This window comes from Panulirus ornatus, chromosome 6 (assembly GCF_036320965.1).
Source record: "Panulirus ornatus isolate Po-2019 chromosome 6, ASM3632096v1, whole genome shotgun sequence".
In the NCBI taxonomy this organism is placed as follows: domain Eukaryota; kingdom Metazoa; phylum Arthropoda; class Malacostraca; order Decapoda; family Palinuridae; genus Panulirus; species Panulirus ornatus.
The window spans coordinates 11,872,550-11,897,893 of record NC_092229.1 but is presented as its reverse complement, the minus strand read 5'-3'; the positions used below and the strand labels follow the sequence as shown (position 1 = coordinate 11,897,893).

The following is a 25,344-nucleotide window of genomic DNA, read 5'->3' as shown; positions in this document are numbered from 1 at the left end:
CTTCCTAACACTTCCCCATCAGACCTTCCTAACACTTCCCCATCAGACCTTCCTAACACTTCCCCATCAGACCTTCCTAACACTTCCCCATCGGACCTTCCTAACACTTCACCATCGGACCTTCCTAACACTTCCCCATCAGACCTTCCTAACACTTCCCCATCAGACCTTCCTAACACTTCCCCATCAGACCATCCTAACACTTCACCATCAGACCATCTGAAAACATCCTAGCACTTCCTCATCAGTCATTCCTAACCACTGGCCATTAGCCTTATCCCCAACCCTTCACCACCATCCATTCTCAGTCATAAACTACTATCCCTTTGCCATCTTTCGTCATGAACCCCTTCTAACCACTAACCCTTCCCAAGCCTTCATCACAGGTAAGGCCTTTCTCCTCTTCACCACCAGCCATCCTTCAACCCTTTACCAACATGTCTTCCCAACCCTTTATGACAAACCTGCTCCACTTCTGCACCATTGGTCATCTTTTCCCTTTCCCATTAGTGCGGTAACTTTTATCCCTTGACGACCATCTCCTTGCAACCCCTAGCCAGCTACAGCTCTCTCTCTCTCTCTCTCTCTCTCTCTCTCTCTCTCTCTCTCTCTCTCTCTCTCTCTCTCTCTCTCTCTCTACACCCTTAGGCAACCAGCTCCTTTGCAACCCTTTGCCACCAGCTATCTCCACACCTTTTTATCATTCGTCATTCATAAGTCTTTATGCCCCAGTTTGAATTAAAGTACTACCAGCGCTATCATGACTTGGTACCTGAATTATCATTTCCAGGGCCAGAGTTGCCAAACTGCAGGTTCGCATTAACATGACTCTCGCTCTATATTGCAAGGGATGTGGATAATTCTAACGCCTTATATCATAACACATACGTATATTCACTTGCTGTGCCTATGCTTCAGGGAGCTCCGACGATACATACTGAGCGACGGGAAATGAAAAAAAAATTTGACGTGTATGTCATTGACGCATTTTACGGGGCAAGATTCCATGCATTAGCGAGGCTTGGGTACGCTGCCCTCGCTTAAACGGCTACATTAACGTGTTTTGAAATGTCTTGTTTGTAAGTATATTCGTGTGAGTTTAGCATTTGGTAATTTTGGGTCATCATTGCATGAGTGCCATTGTTTGAGGTCACACACACACACACACACAGCATGATCCCACTACATAGAGTAACCACAGGACGTAACATGAAATTATGCAAGAAAATTTAAAAAAAAGAAAAAAAACAGTTGGGCCGATTGACGGAACAGAATGACTGAGGACATGGTTCATTCAGACAGCATACCTAGATCAATGAAACTTTGGTGATTGTTCAAAAGATAGGGAGCGCCACGAGTGTACGACTCCCTCCCCGTACTGTACAAAAGGGTAATTACATCCAATATTTCTTTGAGTGGGGTTCCCTCCGTTGCCAGGCTTCCCTCCTACACACACCTGCCTCCTCTTCCGCAAGCTAAGTTCCCTCCACTAACATGGCTGTCAGCTCCTCCTCTTCCCCACCGTCCCCCTTCACCCACCCAGCTAGCCAGCTGCTCGCCACAAACGCCCCACGTCGTGGTTTTATGACACTATCACTCAAAACATTTCATGTGAGCGTCTCGGCGATAAACGATTTCATCCTTCTTCCTTTGTCCTGATACCAAGTACTTCTCCTTTGTCAGTCTCGGTCAGTTTTCTTCCTTTTTATAAGGTATATATCATACTTCATCCCGTGTTGACGTTGGTGTGTGCTCCTTTGAATTAGTCTGTGTGTCTGTCTGTCTTGTCTTGTCTTTAATCTCTGCTTCCGTCTTTCGTATCGATGTATCTGTGTTTACAGTCTTATGATATTATTTTCTTTTCGCCGTTTTTCATCATTCCCTTCGAGACGAATTACTGATGCAGAAGGTTTAACCTTTTATAAGAGATATTACTTAACCCATTCTTGTTCGTCCCTTGGAGGGTTATTGGTAGATGGATCGTTAAACAGCGCGGGCTTCAATAACTGCTGACGTCACGGCGTGTACGAAAAGCCTTTGTGATTTGCGACGGAGACGGACGGACAACAGCCGTGAAAGAAAAAGATGGGTCGACGTGACAACGAGACCAGACCTTGTGAAGAGGATGGTCCTTCTGTTCCAGCCGAGCTGAGCGTGTAAGGCAAGACATTACACCATTGTGCCCGCCTCCGCCCATACAGTCATTCAACACGGGCACCACGCGGGGAAATGTCCTTTGTTCTTCTACCTTTAACACCAGCGTCGACGGTGCCTTGTGTACTGGGGGGGTGCCTTGTATCACTAGGAGGACGGGGTCTTGTCGAAGAACTTCTCACTCCAAAGGAGTCTACGTCTTCCTGATATAGTGGAAGTAGCGCGCACCTTTGGGGTACAGGAGCAATTAAAGAATGGTTCTAAGTTAACACCGGGACAGTTTTATAGAAATTGGTCCAAGGGTAACTGCACTGGCAATAGTAGCGTGTATTCCCTGTGTGTCGTAGAAGGCGACTAAAAGGGAAGGGAGCGGGGGGCTGGAAATCCTCCCCTCTGTTTTTTTTTAATTTTCCAAAAGAAGGAACAGAGAAGGGGGCCAGGTGAGGATGTTCCCTCAAAGGTCCAGTCCTCTGTTCTCAACGCTACCTTGCTAACGCGGGAAATGGTGAATAGTATGAAAGAAAAAAGAAGATAAACGTACGTTCATTCCTAGTCTCGCACTCTCGCTAAGACCTTTCTCATTTAGCTGTCATTTTCCTCTGCCTCCGTTTTCTGTCACGGACGTTGCCATTCATTTCGCCGAACTCGGGTGAACTTGAAAGACTCGTTTGCACACACACAGATAGACGCATCTCTAAAGATAGTATCCATGGAGGTATCTGTACAGCATTCACTTTGAATTCAGTCATGCTATAAATGGAAGACATCATTTTCGTCATTTTGGAAAGCCCATGTTCCTTTAGTGTGTGTACCTTATTTCATATATTACTGCGTAAATTGGCTTAATGAGATTGAATTTTTCATCTGTGTGTGTGTGTGTGTGTGTGTGTGTGTGTGTGTGTGTGTGTGTGTGTGTTTGTTTGTGTGTGTCGTCAGGCCTTCATTCCACTGGGTTAATTCATGCATAACGTTGGTGTCACTGGATGTCATTTCTTAACGGTTTGTCGTAGGTGACGTTGTTGCCAACGCCAGAGCCCCAGTTTTTCTTTTGATTTTAAGAGGAACTTGGCTGAAATATTCATTTTGCATTGGCAATAGCTCAGGACCTGCTGTCACTTGATATTTTTTTTTCATTTTTCTTTTGCAATACGTATGGGTTATTTCATCCTGCTATACGTATTATGTATTGTAACTTGAAATCCGAATTATTTGTTGTAAGATACGTATTGGTTACTTTGCTGCTTTGATTCTCGAATAAGACTTAATTAGGCCAACGTGTCTTGAGTTAGAGGTTTTGACAGGTGAGGCAAACCTTGACAAATTTACGACCTGCTGTAGAGAAATGATCTGGGATGGTGATCAAAGCGTTGTCAAAGTACATTTACAAGTAGAAGACGCACTTTGAACGTCGTATAGTAGTGAAAAAAAAGAAGTGGAACTGATGACTGGGTACTGTGAAACTTTTTAGAAGTGGTACGGAAACTTCATCTCAAAAAGTATTCATGTCAAAAAGCAAGTTGGTATGCACCGCTCACTTCGTCAGTCTTATCAAAATCTTGATGCCACGGATTTTCGAATTTGATATAACGAAGCTTAAAATTTCCTTCGTTAAATAGATAGATCAACAAAATCCTCTATTTCAGGTTAGCAAAAAGGAGAGAGAAAACGGCTGTTATGTTTCCCTTTGAGACCGTTCATTTCCCAAGCTGGTTAGTGCTAATTGAAGTGTTTGTATATCTCCACCCAACCTGTATACCCCTCACTTCCTCTCCCCCCATCCCCTTCAGAACGAGGTTGCAGGAGGGGATGGGGGATGGTTGGTTGGAAGAGCGCTGATCCCTTTCCCCCTTAATTCTCACTCTCTCTCTCTCTCTCTCTCTCTCTCTCTCTCTCTCTCTCTCTCTCTCTCTCTCTCTCTCTCTCTCTCTCTCTCTCTCTCTCTCTCTCTCTCTCTCCTACAGCCCCTTAAGTCTCAGAATGGGGAAAATCCGTCTACAACCCATCCACCTCCCCTTCCCCCAGCCAGCATACACAGCTGGGCCTGCAGCCTCACTGTGAGAGATATGAGACGAGCCTACACCTCTTTTAATGCCTTCTCGTTATCACTAGTACGAGAGATGTCTCTACCTCTCCCTCATACTCGTAGATTCCCACCTTCACTCGACGCTTTGACTACCTCTCTTCTTATCTCTGAAACCTCTGTCGCTTGCCGAACCCTGTTATGCCCCTGGCATTGGGCAGTGAAGATGAACAAGGTGCTTAGCGTTAAAGTTTCGAACGTGGGGACGCCGCCTATGGCTTCATTTCCAGGAGTTTCGAACGGGAAGACGGCTTTGTTTATTTCCAAGTACCAAGTGTCCATAGTGTGTGAGGAATGATTAAAGTTGCGTTTCGCGAGAAAGATGTTTAGTTGTCTATCAATCATCCTTTTATTATTCATTAATTCAATGTTTTTTTAATTAACCTTGTTTACTTAACCCCCTTGAGCACGTCACAACGACCCTTGAACGTGAAGGTACGACCTTTTGGCTAAACTCTTACGGATCAGGTCAAAGGTCACGCCTTCATATCCTTGGGTCATGCAATCGTTCTCTAGCGTTGTACCGTCGTAATTAATAAAGGTCATTCACAGTCATGCTTTAAGAGGTCAAGATTGTTACGCTGTGTACAGAAATTGCCGTAATGTAGGTATGATTGGGTAGTAACTGTACTGATATTTGATAGAGTTTGTTTACATGTGATGGTAATCCTTTGATTGCTGTTATCAACCATCACTCGTATGAATTGTTTTTCGTCTGCGTTGACATTTCTTGACAAATGCTTTATATGTTCCCGTTCCTATTCTTGGAAATGTTCTGAGCTTAAAATGCCTAAAGAAAGTCTGAGCTTCCACTCCTGAAAAGAAAGGTTCTGATGTTACTCTTCTGGAAAGGTCTTATTCTTTACACCACTGGAGAGATTCTGAGCTTACACTTCCAGATATGTTCTAGGTATGTTCTGAGATTGCACTTGCTGGGAAGTTCTGAGCTTGCGGTACTGGAAGACCTTTCAGCTAACATCACACTCCAGGGAAGGTTTCGATCTTCCGCTGCTGGAGAGATTCTGCGCTAACTCTTCAGATATGTTCTAGGTATGTTCTGAGATTGCACTTGCTGGGAAGTTCTGAGCTTGCGGTACTGGAAGACCTTTCAGCTAACAGCACACTCCAGGAAAGGTTTCGATCTTCCGCTGCTGGAGAAATTCTGGGGTTACATTACAAGAGATGTTCTTGGCTAGATGTGTTTTGAGCTAACATTCCTGGAAAGCTCTGAACTTGTACTCCAGGACAAGTTCAGCACTTTCACTTTTGGAAAGATTCTTCTCCTCCTTTCTTGAGAGAGGTTTTGATGTTACAGTACTAAAGAGTTTCTAAGCTTACACGTCTTGGGATGGTGTTAGTTTACCGTACTAGATATGCGCTGAGCTTTCACTCCCGGAAAGGTTCTAAGCTTACACTCCCATAGATATTTTTGAGTTTATACTACGGGGTAAGTTCTGAGCTTGCATTGTTGAAGGTCTGAGCTTATACATCTCGAGAAGTTTCGAACTTGCCTATCTGCAGAGGTTCTTCTGTCCACCGCCTGGAAGGGTTTTAATCGCTCTGTTAGATTGTATCAGTGTTGTGTGACGGTCCATTGTACCACAGTGCATCTGGGTGACTTCGTATGACCCAGAATAACTTCAGTATAATGAAGTGCAAGGGTTTTCAGCCTGGAATAGATTGCCCACGGTGGGTTAATGTGGGCTTTTCCATGGACGGGAACTAGACCATTTGCATATTTGAGAAAGCGCATTTCCTATTCATTATAATGCAGTTGAAATGTATTAATGAATTGCACTCGAGTTTAATGCTGATACTTTTGAGTATGAATTGCTGTCAAATGTACCATTTTTTTTTTTCGCTAACTCGATATAAAGCCCTGGTGTTCATCATGTGTGACCCACTATGGCACCTAATGTTCTAGTGTGACCTTGCACGACCCAGACTGACCGTCACAAAGACAAATGGACCAGTTTTATGACACAATTCAGGGAAGAGAAGTATTACCTGTCGTAACAGCGAGTGAGTGTTGTGATAATGATTCCCTGGGAAGACTTGAACCCAATGTCATCTTGTATGACAGTTTTTCTTCTTTCAGTTTGACATTGGACAACCCCAGTCTGACTCTTGGAAATCCTCTGGTTCTCTTTCATCCTCATCCATTCCTCTCTTCTTCATCGCAGACTTCCTTAGGATGCCATAGTCTCGATGCATCATCTTGTCCTTCCCATCCTCGGTGTAACAGGAACGTCGCTGGAGACCTACGAATATGAGTCGAGGGTAACTGAGCTCTTTGCCTCTGCCTCACTCGTTCTTCCTTGATTTTTCCTTCGGTAGTTCTCCTTCGATGTACGTCCACCTCAGATAAACAGCCCTCGATCTCTCCTTCATTAGAACTTTCTAGATATCTAACTTCTAGCGTCCTCTCTCTCGATCTCTCGCCTAATAGGCAACCCTTGATCTCTCTAGCCAACGAGAGATATCTCTCACTTTACCTCATGAAGCCACGTTCGATCTTCCCATCTCACCAGGCGCCTTCCTTCACCACGCCTCTCAGTATCTTCAAGTGGACGACCCAACCTCCTATTAGTATTCCAATCGATCACTCGACCTTGCTCAACCTCCCTTACGCCCACTTGTCGTTTTCCCATCTTGCCACAGGTTCCCCTCCCACCCCTTTCATGGAAAGCTTAGATGTAAATATATGCTCAAGGATTGACCCTTCTTGAGACTCCCGGCTTCCACGGGCAAAAAACTTTTCGGTTGTAGAATCATTAAATCCCCCCGTCCGATGCATCGGATTTTAGTCTCGATTCGTGGAGAAGCCTCACTCGCAGATCCGTCCCGAAGGCTTAAGGCAAAGGCAGCTTACTGCTCCTCCTCCTCCTCCTCCCTGTACATATTCCCGTTGGCTTGGTTTCCAGAGTTCTGGATCCACGACTCTTCCATCCCCGTCTGACGGTGTTTCCAGCTGATCTATAACTCCTCCGGCAATATTGAGGCCGCCAAAAAGATCACAAGCCGGCTGTGCTGTGCTGTGCTGTGCTGCCCTGCGAGCATGGGTTTCCATTGCCAGATTTTGCATCAGGGGATTGGGCCGATAGATTTCAATATACATTTTTCTCTCAGCCGAAACTTGGGGGAAGATTATAGCTTATCTGGGGAGTTGTGTATATTCGATACGTTTTCATGTGCTGTCTCCAGTTTGCCTTCCTTCTCGTCAGCCAGTGACGGTTTCGATATTCCCCAACGTAAATCATTGCGAGTCTTAGATGTGTCATATGTTTTTTGCTGTTCGCTGTAAATCTTCCTCCATCGTTTAGATTTTCCTCGAAAGGCGCCACCTTATTGGTTTTTTTTCTTCGTTAGATTTCTCCGAATATGGTGTTTGATTTCTTTCAACCATATTCTCTAATTAGGATCTCTCTTTAATCCTAGGGCTGTTGAATTTCCTATTTTTTTCCCCCCGTGTAGATTATATGGTTAACAGGAGTTAGTGAGCAAAGTGGGCTGGCTGTAAGACAGGTTCGAAAGGTGGGTGTGGAGGGAAGAAAAACATCTGCTGGAAGAGAGAACGGTAGCTTGCTGGAAGAGGGGCAAGGTGACATCTGCTGGAGAAAGATGGTTAACATCTGCTGGAAGAGGGAAAAGTAGCATCTGCTGGCGGGTGGAAGGGTAACATATGGTGGAGGAGAAAGCATATGGTAACATATGGTGGAGGAGAAAAAAAGGTAACTCCTGTTGGTGGGAGGGGAAGATGACCTCTGCTGGTGGGAGGGGAAGATGACCTCTGCTGGTGGGAGGGAAGGTGACATCTCGTAGAGAGGAAGGGTTAGAACATTTGAGGTTAGGTTGACACTTCACTGTGGGTCAGTGACTACAACCCTCACAAAGTCTACAAGAATCTACTTAAGAACAAGAAAATACTCTCTGAAGGCAGATAGAATTTGGCCATATAGTTGATCAGTCGACCATGGACGGTGGTAGTTTGTTAGCTTGTTGATAGGAGTGTGAAGTTGAGGCCACTCGAAGAAAAGATCGTATCTGTAATATCTCTACCACCCTCATTCGAAAACTGCCCCTCACTCTCCACCCCCATGCCTTCCACCCATGGGGCGGGACGTCGATATTTTTTTCTCCCCTTCCGTTTTTCTTTACAAGTGTCACAATAGGGCGCCGCTTTCGTATTCACGAGGCGATCGACCTGAAACTCTGCAGGCATGTACGGCCTCGGAACAAAAGTTCCTTCACAACGCCCGAGTCAGAAGACTTCGACACACTGGGAGGGGTCGTCTCCGAACTTCTGGAGCTTCGATGTGTAAAAGGCATTAGTTAAACACCCATGATATGCTGACCAGAAACGTGAGAAATCCTCACTATCTGTCTGTTGTTGACGCTAATAGATTACAGATAACCTATTAAATGTTACTGTAATGATAAGAAATATGTATTTCATGCTGTAATATTTTCTGTAGTTCCTGCGATGGCCTTTTCTTTTCTCGTAATATTGTGACTGTTTATCTTTGCTCGACGTACTTGCGACACGAAGTTCACGACCTAAGGTTTGCAAGGGAGTGTTTACCCTCCAAACTCTGATACGAACTTCACCAGCTTTTGATGCTGGTGCAGCGTTGTGTCGGCTCTTACTCTGGTTAACCACCTAGCCTTCAGCAAACTAAATATTTTAGGGAACTAAATCTGAGGAGGTTGACTTGTACACACGCTGGTGAAGAAGGTGAACGTGTCTGTCAACGAGACTGTTTGTATGTTCAAGGTGTTCCGATTATGAAATCCATGAATGACACAGGGACCTCTCGTGTTACCAAATTGATTCACAAAGAAACTCCTTCAAAATCGGCTCAAAGCGCCTTCGAGACCACAAGCTCATTCCAGTCGGTCCACGATAGATTATTTTTCAAGTAACATGTGCATTATTCATAAGACGAGATAGATGGTTGAGGGTATAACACGTGACGTCTCGAAGATGACGTAACACAGTTACCAGTTTGTATACGACTCCCTACTCCCCCAGGATTACATAATCATTTGTACTGTAGTTAACTTGTTAACTCCTCGTGCTGTACTTCCTCGAACGGTGACATTAGGTTTGAAGGTGTCATAAAACGTGTCCAGAAATAGCCATCGTTTCGTGATGGATAAGAGCCAACTTTGGTGTGTATGTCAAGGTGTTTTAGTCCATTGTTTGCATAACTAACAGAAAGCATTACTGTGGCTCAGACATTAGAACAGAAGGGTTCTCCCCACTCCTTCCGGCACATCACCCGCCGTGAAAGTATAGAGGACGAAACAGTATGAAATATAGAGAGAAGAGACTCGGAAAATTTCATAGGAAAGTGTCAGTGTAAAACCTAATTTTAACGTTGGTCGGTACCCGCATAATCTGAGGCGGCAGCTCAGACCTATTAAGGAAATAGAAAACGAAATAATGTGCATATTGTGTTTCCTAAGAAGGTTTACTTATTAAAGGCTGATATATGGGATTTAAGACCACATTAGACATCCTTTATGGGATCTGTTTCTATGCATTAGTGTTGTTGCTCTTTTCTGTGCTTGTTGTAGTTTTTTATTCGTGTTTAATGAATTTTGATGATCATGGGGCCAACGAGGGTGTTCATTAGAGCAAGTGATTGTGTCTTTCGTTTTGTATGTTGTATTTCTGGCAGTGAAACCTAGGATTTTTTGTTTGCTTTACATACTGTATAGCTGGGTGTTTTTTTTTTTGGACATTTCAAACCATTATCAGTTATGACCCCAGTGTCTATTTCTTCTTGTATGTCTCATGATAGCTTACCGAACATATGTTGGAAGTCTTTGAACAAAACAGGACGCATTACTATACCTTTTCCTACATGGAAGTCCATCTATCGGGATTCTAGCCACTCCATCTATCAGTCTGAATTCCCTTTGGCAGTCTCGCTTTGACGGACGTGTTTCTGAATGTCGCGTCATAGGCAGATGATGTGACCTTATGAAGTGCCCTGATTCTACATGACAGGACTGTGATGGGGCATTTGGTACCCAGCTTGAAACACTTGAGTCAGTCTGACGGTTTTCCGTTTCATACCACTCGTTGTTTTCAATCTGTAAGCCACTTCTTCATCCACGCGCAATTTTTGATTTCCAATACCGTGAGCTTAACCGTACGATCTAGTCTTGTTCATAGTACGTTAGGAAAGATATTCAGATATTCTTTTTTTTTTTAGAAGTTCTAGAATATAACACTACAGGGGTATTTGCGAGTCCTAGTGATCATGTATGTGTGAGAGGTCAGTTACGTCTGCACTCGCCAGCCATCAGCATACAGCAGAGCCGCTCCACAGCAGAGCCGCTCCACACACATCTCGGCCGCTTGCAATGCACTATCCCTACCTACAGACACTGGGGCCCCTGTACCCATAAGGGCCCCTACACACATCTTGGACCCCTGGATGTAGCGGGAGCCTTACACACAACAGGGCCCGTCTGCGCACACCAGCGTTCTTCTGTACTCGCTAAATCCTTCCACGCAAAGTGATATCCTGCTAACATTAAGCCTTCTGCATACACACTAGGACCCCATTCACACACTTGTCCTCCTACTTCCAGACGTCTCTTCCCGTTGGAAAACCCTTCCTTCGCTTCTTCCACATCAGAGCATCTTCACCACACACCACATCGCATTCCAGCACCTCTTACGTACCCCAGACCCATCTCCAATCCCCTGAAGATCTTCTTCAGACACGAATATATATATGTATATATATATAGTTTTTTTTTTTCACAAAATCCAGTATATGTACATAAGCCTGGAATCGTCTATGTATTACGGTCTCTCTGCACGGTAAGACCTTTGCATAACCAGACAACACCTTTCCCAAATGTTTCTTCCAATATAACAACCCCCTCTCACCTTACCCAAGACCGCCACTCTCTCTCTCTCTCTCTCTCTCTCTCTCTCTCTCTCTCTCTCTCTCCTGCTATGCAGCCCTGGGTATCGCTTGCGTTATCCAGTCTCACTCAGACATATTGCGCAAGCCTCCCACACTAAGCTTGATTAAATGTTACTGTCTTTGTCCTGCTCGAGGCATTTTGCCCAAAAATACGATTAAGTTCTGCTCGTGTATGATCTTGTTAAAAGTGTGATTGATCCCTCCCTGTAGATAGTCATTTCGGTTCGCATTACATGCATTGTATTTTGTCTTATTTCTGTATTAGTTTGTGTATACATGCATGTTTCCATTGTAATGCCATTCATCTGTAAATTGTCTTATTATTTCTTGGGCTGACGAAAGACCTTGAAAGATATATGAGTCGAAATGGTACCATATTCTTGTGCTTGTCTGGGTCCTTATTGACATTTGAGTCGGTAACAGTTTGTGAGAGTGACAACAAATGATCGTGGCTTTCCAGTAGACTGTCAAAAAAGTATTTTCAAAAGGGAGTCATTCCTCCAGAGGCTGTTGTTTGTGGATGACTAGTTCCCCTTTGGCCATGCTCTAAGGTAGGGACACCGACTCGTAAAAGTAGTTAACAGTGAGCGAAAGTTGTTTGGTAAACTGTACATACAAATATCTGAGTGTACCTTCACGTATTATATATGTATTATGCCTGGGGATAGGGGATTAAGAATACTTCCCACGTATTCCCTGCGTATCGTAGAAGGCGACTAAAAGGGGAGGGAGCGGGGGGCTGGAAATCCTCCCCTCTCGCTTTTTTTTTTTTTCTAATTTTCCAAAAGAAGGAACAGAGAAGGGGGCCAGGTGAGGATATTCCCTCAGAGGCCCAGTCCTCTGTTCTTAACGCTACCTCGCTAACGCGGGAAATGGCGAATAGTTTAAAAGAAAGAAAGAAAAGATATATATATATATATATATTTTCTTTTTTTCATACTATTCGCCATTTCCCGCGATAGCGAGGTAGCGTTAAGAACAGAGGACTGGGCCTTTTTTGGAATATCCTCACCTGGCCCCCTCTGTTCCTTCTATATATATATATATATATATATATATATATATATATATATATATATATATATATATATATATATATATATGTCTCCCCTGATGATGTGATTATAACACGAAAGTGCACTTGGGAACTTTTCGTGTTTCATTTTCCCCGTGGACTCGTAGGAATATATATATATATATATATATATATATATATATATATATATATATATATATATATATATATATATATATATATATTAATGTTATGAATATTTCCCTCATTACTAAGTCTCGGTGGAAAGTTTACAGTAACTGACATTCTGAAGTTAAGACTTGTGTTGTGATAAGGATCCTCGTTTGTACCCTCCTACTCGCTGGATGTATCCTTCTGCCTCACTCCTTGTTACGAGGTCTACCTTGGAGACGGCTCATACTTCACTTATGCCTGAGCTCACCATTAGTGTAGACTTACGGAACGATGAATTTACTTGCCGTAGGAGAATATCGTAGAGAAAGTAGATGAGGTGATTAAGTTTTGTAGGCAAACTGATATACTGTAAGGCGTATGCGCTCTTATGACAAGCCCTCCTACTGAAATATATGTAACAGTGTGTAAAGTACTACGTCAGGTTTAAGATAGAATACCTGCCCTTGATCAGTTGATTAACACATGGGCTTAGATGGGGCTGTTTCTTAAGGTAATTAGCGATGCTTTAATTAGGTTGAAGCTGGTCTTGTGTCACGACCAGGAACACATCATTAACGGGTTCTCTCATGTCATCTTGAAGGTAGATTTAGTCTTTTGGGAAACGTGTTTTCAATATTAAGAGCAAGCATTGTTTTAAGGGTCAGAATAGGTACTGATATAGAGACAAACCATATCAAATCGATTTATATAAAATGATTTCTTGATGTCTTCTAACTAGCAACATACGAGATTTACATTTTCTTTAGATCTAGCGAATGGAAAGGAATAGAAAACGGGAATCACCCTCCGTTCTTCAGGTAAAGCGAAAGCGAGATTTATGTACGTGGGGTTTTGAAAATAGACCTGGCGCCCTTGACGTGAGGTGACGTTGCGCTTCTCCTGTCCGAACCTAAGGGGTTTTCTTTCCCCCCCTTGTGATTTTACTCTCGTCATGGAGTTCTCTCTGTGACCTGACTCCTCCTCTCTGGCTTTTTCTAACTTTCATTCGTGCCTTCAGTCTACAAGCGCCTTGTTGATAGTATAGCTCTTCTGTTTCATTCTCTTTCACGCTGTTCTTCCTCTCGCTCTTATCTGTCCTTGTAGATTAATCTGTCTCGTGTAGTTTATTCGTTTTATACACTTGTTCTTACCGTAGTCTCTCATTTTTTCATTCATTTTTTCCACAATCGTTCACACACCTCACTTGTACATACAGTCTCCATGCAAACTCCCCCGTCATGCATTCTTCTCACATGCCCAATCCACCTCGAAGTGTTACGTGTTGTTTTTACTCGCTCCCTCACTTCATTTGTCCTCTCACTTTCCCTTAGTCTCAAGCCTGAAACCCCTCCAGCTCCTAATAAGCTCATAATTGCTTTACTTGACCTCCTCCTTACTCCAGGTCTGAGTTGCTATATCATCTGACTTTCTGCCTTGCCGCTCCAGACTTATTTTTCTCCACTCTCGAAGTCTCACTTAATCTCAATCTCGTTTAACTTCACTGTCTCCAAATCTGCTAGTATAAATTTTTTGTATTATTTTTCTGTTGCCTGTGTGTTGTATCCAGCGATCATCTCAGCTTTTGAGAAGGTGTGTTGGTTATTTGTCACTCGCTGAGAGAGAGAGAGATGTAGTTCACTCGAACTTATATTTCTTTAGCTTCATCATCCCCTGTCAACTTGATAGTTTGATTCGATCGACCTGCTTCTTCCTCTCACTCGTTTGATCTCCCGTTACTCCTCTCCGTGTCCTTCGACCTCCCTTCACCTCCTACCTCCTCCTCCTCCTTCTCTTCCTCATTAACCCATTTAACACACCCTATAAGTCTTCTTAATCGTTTCCGAAAATCGATCTTTCTCAGTCACTCGGTCGCCCTCCATCTCATGCAGCATCACCATTCGACCTCCTCAAGTATTCCTTTAACGCAGTCGACCACTCGGAAAGGATCTACCTAATCCTCACTCGTCTCTTTTCTCACGTCTTCACGGCCCCCTCCCCCCCTCCCCTAGGAAGCTTTGATATCAATATATGCCAAGGGATCGACTCCCAGAAGAACCAACCTTCCAGAGTTTTCGCCATTTTTCCAACGCGCAGTCTTTATAAAAATCACCAGATTAATACTCCTCCTTTCTTTCTTTCTTTCTTTCTTTCTCTTTGTTACTTCAGTTTACGGAGAAATCTTATTCAGCCCCTCGTCTTGTGGACCAGTACTCTTGCATATTCCACCCTGGTTACCGGAATCCCCCTCGTCTCTCTTGCAAGATTTTGGCTCTCGTCAACTCCGGAGTCTAACACCATCTTCAACTGTATATGTAACTCCTCCAGCAATATTAGAACCCTGGAAGATCACAAGGGCGGCTGTGCTAGCGGCCTCTCCTCCTCCCACCGCAAGGTTTTTCCACCAGCAACGATTCTACATCGACAGAGGCACCACTGGTCTGTATAACACTGTGGCCGAGACGCGATCAATATTAATCAGGAAGTTTTATGACTTTGTCTTATACTTGGTATAAGATATTTTATCACATTCCAGTCTCGTATCAGAGGACACTAGTTACATGTCTTATTTTCTTAGCGTAAACTCTGATAGGGATAAATTCACTCTTGTGTTCTCATAGCGTAAACTCTGATATGTGTTGAATTCATTTTTGTGTTTTCGTAGCGTAAACTCTATTAGTGTTGAATTCATTCTTACGTATTCTCAGCGTAAACTCTGATAGTGTTGAATTCATTCTTGTTATCTTAGCGTAAACTCTGATAGTGTTGAATTCATTCTCACGTCTTATGAGTGATGATAATGTTGAATTCATTCTTGTTTTCTTAACGTAAACTCTGATAGTGTTGAATTCATTCTTGTGTTCTCATAGCGTAAACTCTGTGTTAGTGTTGAATCCATTCTTATATGTCTTTTCTTAGCGTAAACTCCGATAGTGATGAATTCATCCTGGTCCTCTTTTTTTAAGTGTCTCGGCGAATACCTTCTTTGGTAATATTTTTCCAGTGTTTACGCCCATATCAGATGATGCTGTTAGGAGGCGTTATGTTTTCTTTCATAAAACTTCCCAGGAAGGTGGCTGCTTTAAGGATTTACGGCCATCTTTTCTTCTCAGGGGTTGTTGTTGAACCTCTGGTTTAATGGGTAAACTGAGGAGGCTGGGGTGGAAGAGGGACTGTGTTGGTGTGAGGGGAAGAGGTGCCATCCGCTGGAGGAGGGAAGGTTTTTAGAGGGAAGGGGGAGGAAGGACTAACCTCTTTTGGAAAAGAGAAGGGCAACATCTGTCGTAGGAGGGAAGGGCAGAACCTGCAGGAGGAAGGAGGGCTAACACCCTCTGCAGGAGGGAAAGGCTACATCTTCTGCAGGAGGGAAGGTGGTACTTCGATAAGGGTAAGATGTGGAACGTCTCTGGAAATATCATGAAAATAAGATATATTGTAAAAAAAAAAAGAATATTGTTGTTAAGAACTTGTACAATACGTGTGTAAACTGGAATAAATTTTCGGATGATGAAGGGGGAAATAGAGTAATGAATTGGACTCACGTTTCTAGTCCAGGTCATTATTATGAATCAGTTAACCAACAAGAGGCATAAATATCCTCGAGTTTGTCCTCACCACACCGACAGGGTTTAGGATCAACACCTACATAGTAGGGGAGAGACTGGCAAGTCGACACCATAAGGTTATAATAAGACTAGAGGTAAATACGAGGGTTTTTAGATGAATACCAAAGGAATGAGTTTTAAGAAAATATGACACGAAACCAGGACTTGTAGCCTGTTAAAACCCTTAGGTATCGACACTATAGGATAACATATTAGAGGGTTTTTGAAAACAAATTACCTCCTATTGAAAGTGAAAACGTACTGAGAATTATAGAAAAAGCTAGTTTAAGCTTAATCTATTTTGCCTAAGTTTATCTTGCATTTAGTTATTTGATCGCCGACTTTAATACGCATTTAAGCTCTTTATTTCCAGTCTTGCTAATTCACTTATACTTTACATAATCCCTGGCTTGACTTAGTCTGTCCCACTTGACGCATTCCCTCACTTGACCTTTCCCATCCGCTCAACATTCTCTTCAGTTCCTCACCTGATCAGCTTTTCTGACAGATTAAAGCTTTCTCGTAACACTTGCCCGTCTTGCTCAGTCACGTTACCTCTTCCTTCTCCACCTCCTCCTCCATCTTCGATCTTCCGTTCCTCTCTCTCTCTCTCTCTCTCTCTCTCTCTCTCTCTCTCTCTCTCTCTCTCTCTCTCTCTCTCTCTCTCTCTCTCTCTCTCGCCAGCATCACTTGACCTGACTCTCGTTCGAGTTTGTTAAGGTTTAAGTACCTCTCTCTCTCTCTCTCTCTCTCTCTCTCTCTCTCTCTCTCTCTCTCTCTCTCTCTCTCTCTCTCTCATTTGACCTCCTTCCGCCTCTCCTTATTACCCAATTTTGCGACACTCGCCCACCCTCAACCACCTCTCCTCCCTCCATTCGACCGTCCTCAGTAATCCGTCTGTATACCACACTCGACTTCGCTTGACCTCCTTACTGCACCACACTCGACTTTATTTCCCCCCTTACTCATGAGGGCCCCACCCCCTTTTTTTGGGGGGTGGGGCTAGGGACATGTTGATATATCCTCATGGTCTGCCCCTGGGAATCCTCGGCTTCTTCGAGTCCTTCTATACCAAAGAATCTCCCCTTTTAGATCTCCGTATAAATGCTCCGAATTTTAGCTTCATTTCGGAAAGAAGATTCTATTCAGGTCCCTGGTCTCCAAGGTGGAGGGGGAGACTCCTGCATATTCCATGCTGGTTTTCCAGAATCTTTCTTTTTTTCTTCTTCTTCTTCTTCTTCGTCTTCCAAGATTTCTCTCCGCCGTGTGTGCTGGTGTTCTCCCCAGCTGTTCCCACAACTCCTCTGGCAATATTGAACTCGCTGGAGGGAGCAGAGGAGACTGTGATGCCATTTTCAACAAGGTTTCCATCGGCAAGTCTCGCGTTCAAGAGGAACTCGTCGGTGTGTTGCGCTCGAGGACTTGTTGGTGTGTTATGCTCGGCAAAACCTGGAGAGACAAGAATTGATTATTTTTTTCTTTCTTTAATTTCTGAAACGTCTTTTGTTCTTCCATCTTGCGAGCATTTCCCCGAGCCTAATCTCGTACCGGATGGCGCAGGAGGCGGGGATATCTGGTAGTGGAAATGGTTGAGGGTCTTAAATTTGTTATCGTTTTTTCTTTTTTTTCTTTTTTTATGGACCGACATAAATTTCTGGGAGTAATATTTTCCTTCTCTAAACGCTCTTATCACAGAGGAGCTTGGCGCGGGTGTGTGTGGGGGATGCCGGAGGGCGGAAGAGTGTGTGTGTGTGTGTCTCTCTCTCTTTCTGCGTGTTAATTTCCACGAATGGGATTAGCTGGGTGTTCTATGGTCGTGTTTTTCCTCTTTTTTTTTTTCATTTTGGGTGATTGAACGGCAGTTCGTCGTGGATCGAGTGGAGCACAAGTGTTAAAGAGAAATGACGCGCGGAATTTCGGCAAGTCAAGTCGTCTGTGTGTGTGTGTGTGTGTGTGTGTGTGTGTGTGTGTGGGAGAGAGTGACAGAGTCGCACAAGGGGTCCAGAGAGGAGAGGGAGGCTGAGGAGAGGAGGAAGTGGGAGGCTGAGGTGGTGGAGGCTGCTCGATCGATTATCTATTATTTTTTCCTACATTTACCCACGTCTTACGATAAAGGAATAAAAAATAACTAGTGGCCCCGAACGTTTCATTATAAACTATGAATAAATTTGTTATGCAGATGTCTTAGAATAAACGAGAATAAGTGTATATGATTTGTGTCCATTAGGTCTCTTTTTTTATTAGATATTTTATTAAAGGATTTTTTCCATGTTATTCTTGAGCCGTCTTATGTTGTTCGCCTCTGGTCCTTCTCTATTAGCTCTTTGTACTTCTGTTGGTACGATAACTAAACTTGAAGTACTTCTTTTAGTTTTGCCTTTTGTATGATGGGAATGAAGTCTTGACCAGTTCCTTATCCATATTCTAAGACTATCAGATTATGAAGACATCCTGCTGTGTTTTAAGTTCATCCTGTTGTTATAATCTCGGCTCATTTTCCTCCAGTCTCCCATCATCGTGTTTTGGGATGAGGCCTCAATGCTGTAAGCTCAATCTACTGAGCTCAGATTGCGGGGTTATGAAGCTCAGACTGCCTCATATCGCCAGACAGACAGTGCAGTAATGTTATTGCTTGTGTTCTAAGTTCAGACTCCTACATCGGAAATTCCGATTGCTATTTTGTAAGCTCAGACCACCGTACCATAAGCTTATACACTGTCAGAACTGAAAACCACAGTCATAAGCTCACCTCATCTTGTTGTAAGCTTAGACTCCTGTATCTTTAGCTTACTCTACTATATTTCAAGCTTCTACCGCTGCAGCTAAGATCACTGTACAATAAGCTTACTAGACCGTGTTTTAGTATCAGACCTTGAAATTTGAGCTCGCTTTACCTAGTTATAAGTTCAGATCACTGTACCTTAAGCTAATCCCTCCGTGTTGTAAGGTCAGACCACTCTCATAAGCTCACACCAAGGTCTTGGTAAGTTCAGGCCACTGTGTATAAACTTCGAGATCATTGTCCCATAAGCTGATGTAAACTCTGCCTCTATCTGAAGTTCATTACCTCTTGTGAGCTCAAAACATGATACGTATTGTGAGCTCTACCCACTTCACCGTGTCGTAAGACCAGGCCACTGTATCTTACTCTCGGTCGTAACTTTTGAGTAAGAGGGTACGACCCGCGAACCCGACTTTACGACCCTCTGTGATGGGCTGGTCTTTGACCTGATCCAGGGGTAACATCACCATACCCAAAAGGATCGTATCCCTTGCGTTCAAGGGTCGTGCTGTCGACTTCGAGTGTCGCACCGTCATACCTCAAGGGTCGTAAGGGTCGTGCCCTTAGATTGAACCGTCCTGCTCTGGGGGGATAAAGGGATCTCGTACGAGAAATGGCCTCTTAATCGAAATAGAAGACTAGACACTATTTTGATCTTAGTCAGTCGCGTATTTGAAATGTCGTACATTGGAACTTTAAGTCTGTCACTGATTTACTGAAAAATTACAGTTACCATTACAGGTAATGGTGTTTGTAATGGGGTTAATGTAATTACCTTCAATGTCCATCGGGTGTGAGTTGAAACCCTGGTCAACTGGTCTGTAGGGAGATGCAAATGAAGGCATATTATTCTCTCTCCCCCGAGGGTTTTCTCAGATTCTGAAAATGGCGAACGTAATGTTTGGGGATGGCTGAAGGTTCTAGACTTGAGCGAGGGGTCCCACTGGTCGACCACGCCCCCTAGTGACGCACTGCAGCTTCTGCCTCGCCGGCAGCTGTCCTCTCTCCCCCCACCACCCTTGCTCTTCATCTCCTCCCCACCACCCTTGCTCTCCTCCCTCCCCTACCATCCTGACTCTACATCTCCTCCCCACTCGTGCTGTTTTACCTCCCCACCAACAATGCTGTCTTCACTCTTCCCCACTACTCCTCCTGTTCTCTCTCTCTCTCTCTCTCTCTCTCTCTCTCTCTCTCTCTCTCTCTCTCTCTCTCTCTCTCTCTCTCTCTCTCTCTCTCTCTGTCTCTCTCTTACATCACACTCACCGCCCCCTATCTTCCTCCCCTTTCGCATCCCCTTCCTATTCTTCCCCCACCACTTCCTTATGTATCCACTCATCCCATGCTTCTCAACCTCCCAACCACACACCTACTCTCCATTCCCGACTTCTTTCCTTCCTGCCACACGTGCTCTTCCCCTTCTGTCGGGGTTCAGGGGCAGTGGTGAGAGAGGGGGGAAGAAAAAGAAGTGACTTGACGCTTGACAGTAGGAACTACGAGAGTCGTGTGGCCACTCATTTCGAGACCAGTGATCTATGAGGACCCTCATTTCAACTCGGGACAGCTCTCACTCAACTCTTGAAGTGAAGGAAAGAGAATCCTTCACTTTATTACTCAACTGGGCAACAACAGACTCGTTACGAGATTGAGGGAGCTCTACAAGTAGATGTTTACTGAAATGCAAGGGACGAGTGGGTTCGTTATGTGATGTCAAAACGCACGATGGATACGTCTATGTGAGAGAATCGCATCGTCGTCTCCGCCACGCGACTTAAATCGGGATCTCTCAGCGGGTGGGTGATGTCGACAAGTGGTGTCGGCGACATTGCGTCGACTGCTGTGGCTCCAGCGGTGATCAGGAACTCGCTCCGAGGTAAAGGGGGGGATCACCGCAGCTGGAGGTAGTGGTTTCCAGGATCTCCCGCGGCTCAGACCTGGGATCAAGTCTCGAAAGCCTCCTACGACCGTCAGGAAGGAGCGAGAGCAGATGGGACGGCGCTGAGCACAGCTGGATGACTCTTGTAGGACGGGGGCTTGGGCGGTGAGGCACGTGCCCGCAGAAAGGGGGACAGCGATTCTACCGGCGGCGAGTCCAAAAACCTGAAGGAGGATAACGAAGTAGGGCCCAGCGAGATGACTCGTGCCGGACGTAGGACGGAGGGCTAATGGGCAAAGGTTATTTCTCCTGAAGGGAAACGCGTTCTCATCAGGTGAGTTTGATCCGAATCGGAGAGGCGGAGGCGAGGGGAAAGCCTGCCCGAACGGCTACCAGAGGGCGTTGAGAGAGCTCTTAGTACCAAAGGGAACGCCAGAGGCCTCACAGAAAGGAAGACGTAGGGCGACAGGGTTCGAACCCCTCCTGGACGGCTTCCGGCGAGTATTGTAAGGGCACCGGGGGACGTGGCGACAGTCCTTAAATGGAATGCCACACCACACTGGCGAGTCCCCCAAGAACCCGAAACTGAAGAAATGCTCACGTCAGGGGAACCCATTCACCCACCCACCTTCAGATCAAAGCTGTCGGGGGTCGGTCGGCGAAGTCGGGGTGGTCACCAGAATTTCTGGCGCACCATAGCCAAGAGTCACCATTCCCATGATCCAGTTTAAACACGAGGGGCTGGGAGCCTCTGGACGACCGCATGTGATAGGCTGATCGTTACCCAGCACAACTCCCGGGGGGTTGTAATTGGCTGAGGGGATGTCACTCAGTCTCGTATAAGCACAGCTTGAAATATCCCGCCATTGATTGCAGTAGCAGCAACTCCCCTTTCTTCCATTCCCTCCCCCCATCTCTCTCTCCCCTATTCCTCCTCGACTCGACCCTCCTCCCCATCGCGAATGAGCCGGGAGGGAAAAGGGGAGAACGTTGTGAGGAGGTTCGGTGGTCAGAAATGCAACCTCGTGTGTGGGACGATCCGTGATGGATGAGTCAAATTAGTCGCTGCATCAACCGAGATGAAATTACATGTCGGGGGTCGGTTTTGTCACCAGCGTTGAAGTTGGCGGGTATTATATAATCCAGGAGCAGCATACCTAGCTGGACCACGTAATGGCCTTCAGGTTCTCATAATTTTGTAGGGATACGAACAGCGTGAATTCAGGAGAATCTCTCTGCTATGGTGGCCTTCCCAGTTACCAGACGAAATGGAATAGATGTGAAAACTGAAAGATGTTATACTGACGTGAGGATAGGATAAAGTTTCTTTGCAGACGCATGCGTTGAACGTGATTGTTACTACCGTCAAACTTCGTCAATGAAAGGATTAAAGTAACCTTTAAAAGGATTAAAGTCACCTTTAAAAGACCAGTTCGACAAATTTTTCACTCGATGTTCTACTACATGAATGAATGACAAGGGAAAAGGTAGACAGACATATTTATGAATTCCTCTTTCTCATATTTGACCATAAGAATATAATGTAGTGTAGTAGAGGGTGGGAAAAGTGTGACAAGGTTTTCTATACGAATTTTCCCTTTCGTTCTCTCCTGTTGTATTCCAGGAAGGCTTACATCCCCATTGTTCTCTCTTTTTCCCCCTTGCTGTTGTACCAGGAAGAAATGGGAGGATGAGGAGAGAACCTTCTCACTGTTCTATCCAGTTGTTTCATTTAACTTAGAACAGAAGTGGGATTCAACAGAAGTTGATCGTGAACAGGTTACATAGACTTGGTCCAATCAGGACCGCCCTTCCGTTTTCTATCTTTCCTTTAATGATATGTTTCTCTCTCTCTCTCTCTCTCTCTCTCTCTCTCTCTCTCTCTCTCTCTCTCTCTCTCTCTCTCTCTCTCTCTCTCTCCAAGCCTTTCCATTTTGGCCCGGGACGTCGCTACGCGTTATCCTTCCTCTACTCTCTGCTTGGGTTGGCACGATAGAATATATGTAAACAACACAATGTTCCCTAAAATACCTCTTTTTTTTTATTTTAATCTTATTAGTAAGACAGGATAGACCATTTTCTGAGAAGGTTGTGAAACGCCCTTGAAATCCTTTCAGCGTGCCAAGACATCTGTAAAATTACTCTGATAAAGTTAATCAAGTTGCTGCAGAAGTTTGATTCCCACTTTCTTTCGTTCTCGTTTTTTTCGTTTTCTTTTCTCGAACATTTTTCTTAGTGGTTTGATTTTTTCCCTCTGGTTTTCTATAAAACACCTTTCTTGGTTTCCTATTCTTTTTTTTTTATGACTTAAAAAACTATGTCTTATTGCACTTCACTTTTTCATAACAAGAACACTTTCACCGATTTCCGTCTGTTTTTGTTGTTCATGAAAAAAAATCATTGGTTTTTCTTTCATTTTCCTCATTATGAAATTCGTTTTCCTTTTTCTTTCTTTCTATTGGCCGTCTGAATTTCTTTTTCGTTTCAAAGCTTTAATGTCTTCAGCGAATTCAATAATATTCCCTACCTTCGCTCCCTTTCAGGCTTCCCTCTCTTTTTTTCACAGTTATCTTCCCTTTCTTCACACACACACACACACACACACACACACACACAAACACACACACACATCATTAAGCCATCCATTCCAGCTTATTTTTTCCTATATATTTTTTTCCTGATTTCTTTTCCTTGTCACATCACGCTGAACCAGGCAACAGTGCGCTACGAATATCAGGATTTCCATCGGAATTAAGATCACCGTCATCATCAAGGGGCTCCTTGGTCACTGTCATCCCATAGAAGCCACAGTATTTACCATCAGATCAGAGCATCTTCGCCTCTGACCTTCCAAACAAAGATAGCTCAACGTTGACTCTCAGGCTTAACCCAAGTAATCTCACGATTTCATTCTCTCTCTCTCTCTCTCTCTCTCTCTCTCTCTCTCTCTCTCTCTCTCTCTCTCTCTCTCTCTCTCTCTTTGGGACGTGGTGGTGGCGCTATTTGACGCAAGTAAAGTCCAATTGTCTCTCAGAAATGAAAATATGAGTAAGCAGGAAAGACTTGTATCATTGACGGATTGTTTTTATCTGTCCAAGACGGGCAAGCTGTGTGTGACTGTGTTTGAGATGACTTGCGTTAAAGCACACTCGCTCACGCAGGCAGAAGATTACGTATAAAGACACAAAGACAGACCCACTTGAAGATTGCTCTGCTACGCCATGTGAAATCACTTTACCGTAAAGGGGATTGAGACACAGACAAACACGGAACATAGTTTATAGACTTCTCTCTGGTTGTGAGAGCATCAAAGACCTGTTTCAGGTTTGGCTCTTGAACCAATAAAGGATCAGTAAAGAGGACAACCAAGATACGTAACCCGAAATTGATAAAGTTCGTTCTAACTTGAGAGGCAACCTAAGTCTGAAGCCTGATGGGAGTACAAGTCGTGTAAAAGTTATTACTCACGAAGACACGATAATTGTTAGCAGAGTTTCGGACTGGAGGACCTCCTCTACGTCTTGAGACTAAGCCACTGCCCCTTTCGCCTTCGAGGAAGGTACTGAGGAGGATCAATGGGAGGCAGTTGAATCCTTTAACAGAGAGATGACAAGAACCTTGATATCCGTCGTTCTTCCTCATTTCAAGCCATCCCTTGTCTTTAGGTTATAATGTACCGGCCTAGTGATCAGACAGAAACAACGCTCACACCCGGTCATGCAAGTACATAGACAGAACAGACGGACGTAAAGCTATAGGTATGACTTAAACTAAACTGTTAAGAGACAGGGAGATTTGTGGAGGAGGTGCAGAGCGAGACAGGGAGATTTGTGGAGGAGGTACAGTGCGAGACAGGGAGATTTGTGGAGGAGGTACAGTGCGAGACTGGGAGATTTGTGGAGGAGGTACAGTGCGAGACAGGGAGATTTGTGGAGGAGGTACAGTGCGAGACAGGGAGATTTGTGGAGGAGGTACAGTGCGAGACAGGGAGATTTGTGGAGGAGGTACAGTGCGAGACAGGGAGATATGTGGAGGAGGTACAGTGCGAGACAGGGAGATTTGTGGAAGAGGTACGAAAGCTCTGGGTTTGTTTCTTGACTCAAGAGGAAGCCAAGTTGCGATGTTTGACGAAGGTATCAAGTTTAGAAGTTTGGCTGGCGGCAACCAGGGGCAAACTTTTGCTCTCGCAGACTGAAATGTTGAAAGGGTAAAAGGTGAAAGGTCGTACGATCTGTGTGAGTGAGCCAAGGTTAGACTCGAGATTTTTCAAAGCAGGCGAGAGGAAAGACAGACGGAACTCAGAATTTGAGAAAAATTCTCTTCGGCCTTACGTAAAAGAAAACGACCCTAAGATTTAGCAGTCGATATTCAGCATGCGAATCTTGCAACGACTTGGAGATCGTATTGTTATGAGACAGACAGACAGACAGACAGAAATGGAGGAGAGAAACTGACAGAGGAACATCGTAGTGATGACGAGGTCAGCAAAATGAAATCTTATTTCTTTTGCGGATTTGATTAAGACTTGGCCTGAACATGGCTCACCAACTGTTGACGCTATGTCTAGCACAACCCTCGGTCTTCAAGAATACATTGCTTATGTGTAGATAAAAGCCAGGATGCAATGTTTCCCCCGCAGCACCAAGTCCATAAAATCTGCTGTCGAACTATATTTTATCTTTCTTCATTCATCATTTTCGCTTCGGCTTCTTCA

At 44.4% G+C, this 25,344-nt stretch overlaps 1 long non-coding RNA gene across 1 annotated transcript in view; it reads left to right on the top strand.

Moving 5' to 3' along the window:
* LOC139748935 (uncharacterized) overlaps positions 1 to 25,344 on the top strand; it is a 102,621-nt gene that overhangs the window by 989 nt on the left and 76,288 nt on the right. The gene's annotated exons all lie outside the window — the stretch shown is intronic.